The following is a 5539-nucleotide window of genomic DNA, read 5'->3' as shown; positions in this document are numbered from 1 at the left end:
TATAGGACGTCTGGGTAGGGGTGTGCATAAAACCGCACAAACCGCATAAACCGCCCGCACCGCACCAAACCGCACCGCATAACGCGGTTTAGAACTTTAGTGGTGCGGTTTGTGGTTTGAAATTTTATTAAACTGCACTTTGCGGTGCGGTTTGCGGTTTATAATTACAAGATTGCGGTCCAAACCGCACCGCATGTGTGTATATATATATGTGTGTGTATATATATATATATATATATATATATATATATATATATATATATATATATATTCGGAAATGCATAACTAGATAACCAAATGGTTATTATAGTTTATTCTTATATATCTTTAAATTTTCAAGATTGCACTTGTAAGCTGTAACCAACATTTGTTATGATTTGCATCATTGAATATAAAGAACTTCACATCTTTTCACATCTTATGTATATGTTTTTTGATTCAATGTCACAGTTAAGTACTATCTATGTATTTTAATTATTGTTATTATGGTATTAATTAATTCTTAATAATATTGTTTTTAAAAACCACCTATAATTATAGATCTTGTTAAAAGTGACACTATTAGTCAGACATATAAGTTATACAAATGGATATTGTATCGTTGTATCAATAAACAGAGATATAAACTATATACAAAATGTTGCATGAAACTTAATTTTCCACATCTAAATCATAATGAAATGTGAGAATGTCATTTTGTAATTACGTATTTAAGATTAATAATATGTTACATCATGTAGGCGATTTTTTCAAACCGCACAAAACCGCCCGCATCAAACCGCACCACACAACGCGGTTTATAGCTTTCGCGGCGCGGTTTGCGGTTTCCGATAAACTCAAACCGCATATGCGGTGCGGTTTGTGGTTTTGGGTATGAACCGCACCAAACCGCACCGCGCACACCCCTACGTCTGGGCATCCTTCGGGACATTTTACATGTCTTCTGTCGTCCTTGATTTACACTTGAAAATGGCCTAAAACGGGTAGGCGTCCTAGGGTACGTCTTAGACGCGTTCTAGGACGTCCTTCATCTTTGGTGCCCCTTTTGGTGATGAAAACGGTAGAATTAGAAAAAACGTAAAATATGAAAGTTGTAGGAAATTTTGTCTAGTTTCTGAAACTTCTTGATTCATGTCAATCGGAGCTCCAGATCTTGAGATATGATCAAAAGATTGAAGAGTGGTCAAATTTCTCAACACCATTTTTCTTTATTCCTTTAGCAATTTGTTTCCCATGCTTGTTAGCTTCATTTTGCTCGTTTTTCTTACGGGTTCCACCCACTTTAGCACTAAGTAGTTGCCTACACATAATATTCAACATTTCATCAAAGTAGTGTCATTCTTGGGCAATTACACATCAATTCAACAGATTTATGACAATTTAGTACATTAATAAAATAGACTTATCAAAGGACCCGATCCAGATAGGTTGAAGGCCGGGTGATGCGTTCCAGTCATGCTGAAGGTTCTGTAACCCAGGGCGTCCCAGATAAACTGCAGGCCTGAGAGGCATACCAGTCAGGCTGAAGGCCCAGAGAACGGTCTAGATAGGATGAAAGCCCGGTGAGGCATTCTAGTCATGCTGAAGGTTCTGTGAGCGTTCCAGATAGTCTATAGGTCGGTGCGGCGTTCCAGTCAGGATGAAGGCTCTGTATGCATGTTGTTATTTGTTATGTGAATGTGGTGGTATTTTGGGGAACTCACTAAGCTTTGTGCTTACAGTTTCAGTTTATTGTTTCAGGTGCTTCTGATGATTGTGGCAAGCCGAAGGTGTGACCGTACATATCCTTGGTTTTACTACTGATTGTATCTTGAGAGACTCTGATTTTAAGTAATATTTTGGAAACAATGTTATTGTAAACATTTCTTTTAATAAATTGGTTGTTTTGAAAAGTTTAAATTTGTTGTAATTTTTTTGGATGTTACAAATGATGAAATTGTTGGTGTCGATGAGGGACGTGGTGATGGGTTTATTTTTTAGCTAGGTTTAAACTTGTGTACTACATGGTTGACAAAATAAAACAACATTGAAACTATAAAAAAGAAAATATAATCATTAATCATAGATTTGTAAATAGTTATTTTTACACAAAGCTAGATGTTTTATCCGAAATTCTATAATCGATAATCTAAGTTATTGTGTAAAATGGTTTGAAAATGTGAACAACGTTCTTTATGTATAGATTAATGATAAAATGATAGTGTTGTATAATGAAATACAAAATTTGAAATACTAAAAAAACAAAGTCAATCAATCATCGAAATAACATTGTTTTATTTAAAATTAGAAAATAAGGTTGTGTAAGAAATGTGAAGTTATAGAGCAAAGCAAATAAAAAGAGAGAATCTTGTTTTCTCAACCCTCAAAACCCTACATCATAGTACTATGTTTACGAGAGAGATTAGGGTTCAAAACAAAAGAACTTGCCTTGTAAGTTAGAGCTTCAGCCACATTGTGAACATGTCATTCAGACCAATCAGTAGCGACAACGACAAAATTCGTAGATTCCGTTACACCAACAACCATACTAATCACCATCGCTAGAATTAGAATTTTCAGGGAAAAGAAATGGGACGGGGTTTATCATTTATGTGAATTTAGGGTGTGGTTTTGTCAAGATGATTTTGATACCAAAGAAATCTAGGTTAGAACTTTTAATGAGTCAGATCGCTGAAATCATTTATTAGTAAGCTTTTGAGCAAATCAAGGAGTTATAAATAGAAACAAGAGAATATCAAGGAGGTATAAATGGAAGAGTAGTTGAACGTGATTCAAATGACGATTATAAGGCCTATCGAATTGAAAGAAGAAGAAGTAAATTGGTAATCTAAATTTAATGAGTTACAGGTGAGAAAATCATATGAGGAGGCATCGAGGAGATGCCACTATTGGCAAGAATGCAATCTTTTATTATACAGGGAGATAGATTAAAAATATAATAATAACAATAGAATTTCATATTTATTTGAGCATTTAATCTTAGTCAACCTCTTGATAAATATTCCATATCAAAAAACATCAAACGTACGGGGAAATTGATTGCATTACAATTTTCCACAGCAATGGAACTAGTTTTAAAATTTTATGTACTTCTGTTTGTACAAAAAGATATTTAGTGACCATGACTCTATGATTGAAATTAATATAGTTGGTTGAAAAAAGTATTCGCCCTATTTAAGACATCCACAATGGTGAGTTTAATATAAAAGTTGAATAAGGTGACAAATCTATATTTCATTCGATGGATTAAACTCTATCATAGTGAGATGTTACCTTGACATTCAATGAGTTTGGTGTTCAATGACCATTGAACTCTTCAATGAGGAAAATTTTTAATTTTTAAATATATATATACTATAGATTAGCTTTTGTAATTATCTATTAAACTTTGTAGAGTTCAATCCATTAGAGAAAAAAATTGATAGAGTTGTATGGAATGTAATAAAATAATATGACAATCCATTAAACTCTATGAAGTTCAATGCATTCTAAAGAAAATATATATAACTGTTGCAACTGTAAGTAACTTTTAGGTAGTTTCTTTATTTTCCATATATTCAAACAGATTATATCTTATTGTTACAAAGCCACAAAAGCAAAGATATATGCATATTATATAATTATTATTATTACATTGCCCAATTTATAGATTAGAACGGGGTTATTTCCATTTGTTGGAAGTAAACACCGGAAGGGTCATCGTCCGGCAACAAAGCAGCCATTACAGGAGCTCTAGCACCCTCTTCTACTTTGATGAATCCTGTTTGAATGGTCATATCTGTTTCAACATAACCAGGATGCACGCAATTTATAATAAAATTAGGAAATTTTTTTGCCAAAAGCCGTGTGTAAGCATTAAGCACTGCTTTATAAGCAGAAACTGTTAAAGGCCACCCATTCTCCTGCAACTTTGAGGCCTTAAAGTCCCTCAAAAACCATTGGATAATCTCTTCAATCCTCTCTTCAGTTACATTTTTCATATCTCGTAGTTCTTCTTTCAACTTCTCATTGTGAAGATACTGAAAAACAGGAAGATTAAAGTCCCTTTTTTTTTTTAATTTTTTTTTAACGTGATTACGGATTACTTACACTTAGCTCTCCGTAAGTGGAGGTAACATTGACGATTCTTGGTGAATTGGAGAGCTGGAGAAGTGGAATAAGTGCTTCCGTTACACTTTTAGTTGCAAAGTAATTAATTTGTTTGCAAACACTCTTCACCTAATTCGTATGTTTCCTCAATGACTTCCGCAAGAAGATGCACATTCTCATCGAGCACTTGCACCTAATCAAAGAAGACATGGTATCATGCTTAATTATATATTGTTCATGATTTTTCTTAATTTGTAGATTAAAACTGAAAGCTTTTTAGATTCAGAATTATCTACAAAACTTTTCATTTAAGTAGTTAATACATGTATCTTAAAAAGATTTGATTAATGATCTAATCATTTTCTCTAATGAGCCGACTACCATTTATGAAAGACTTGCATGCATAGAAAATTACTTACAAATCCAGCACCGGCTTTGAATTCTTTTTCATGCATAATAATTCCAATTAATGCTGCATTATTGATCTGCACATGAAGTTTAGATTTTCTTGAACTGCGAAAAAAAATAATTTAAGCAACGTCACATTGAAATTGTAATATTTTACCTTGAAAGGGACTTTGAATTGTAAATGGCATTTTACAGCATTCAGTTTTATACATGGTGAGACAACAAGAAAGCAAGTTAAAGTACAGGGCTATGATCTTTTCCTTACCAAGATATCAAGTTTTTTGAAATTGGTTTCAATGAATTTAGCTAAACTTGCGATGCTTTGTGGATCATTGATATCAAGTTGATGGAAGAGGATATTTGGAAGGCCAGAATCATGGAGTTTCTTGACAGCTTCTATCCCTCGACTCTCGTTCCTAGCTGTTAATATAACTTCAATTCCATTTGAAGCAAGTTGACGACATATTTCAAATCCAATCCCTTTGTTTCCTCCCGTAACGACTGCACATCTGAAATTTTAAACATATAAAAACTAAATTAAATAATTAATTGTGTATTGAGATTTGAGGGTTGTAATTACGGTAGCAAGATACAATTTGACGAAGTTGAGATATACCTTTTCTTTTCCATTGGCTCATATGAATTGGGTTCGAGATAAGAAAAAGAAACCAACCTCTTTTATAATGCATCAAATATCAATAAACGATTTTTCCTTAAATATATATTTTTAGTATTATTTGAGTTAAATATATTGTTTTTTAGCAAAAACACATAAAACAGATGAGACCCTGCCCATTCGGTTTAATTTTTCATCACGTCTTTTCAATGCCTGTAGTAATTGATTGCATTTAAGCAACTGAACTCACCGGCCTCTATAAATTCGTTATGCATACAGACTTCATGTGTTATATATATCAAGGCCAAACTCTATATAAAAATATAAAGTCAACTTCTTATTTTTTAAACCCTTATTATCAATAATTAAACTTTATTTGGTTTAACTTTTTAGACCTTTTATGACATGGGTCTGTGCCGCACACAC

The 5539-nt window shown here is 33.0% G+C and overlaps 1 pseudogene across 1 annotated transcript; it reads right to left on the bottom strand.

Annotated features, from left to right (window-relative positions):
• Positions 1-3541: 3541 nt before the first annotated feature.
• LOC145162214 (salutaridine reductase-like) lies at positions 3542-5202 on the bottom strand (annotated as a pseudogene). Its single transcript, XR_013738963.1, has 5 exons — positions 5114-5202; positions 4763-5006; positions 4509-4574; positions 4090-4282; positions 3542-4019 (listed from the first exon to the last, which is right to left on the bottom strand). The product of XR_013738963.1 is annotated as a salutaridine reductase-like (transcript).
• Positions 5203-5539: the final 337 nt, after the last annotated feature.

This window comes from Lactuca virosa, chromosome 3 (assembly GCF_052849685.1).
Source record: "Lactuca virosa cultivar CGN04683 chromosome 3, Lactuca_virosa_CGN04683_v6, whole genome shotgun sequence".
NCBI classification, from domain to species: Eukaryota; Viridiplantae; Streptophyta; class Magnoliopsida; order Asterales; family Asteraceae; genus Lactuca; species Lactuca virosa.
The sequence above is the reverse complement of the archived record's forward strand: the minus strand, read 5'-3'. Positions and strand labels throughout refer to the sequence as shown.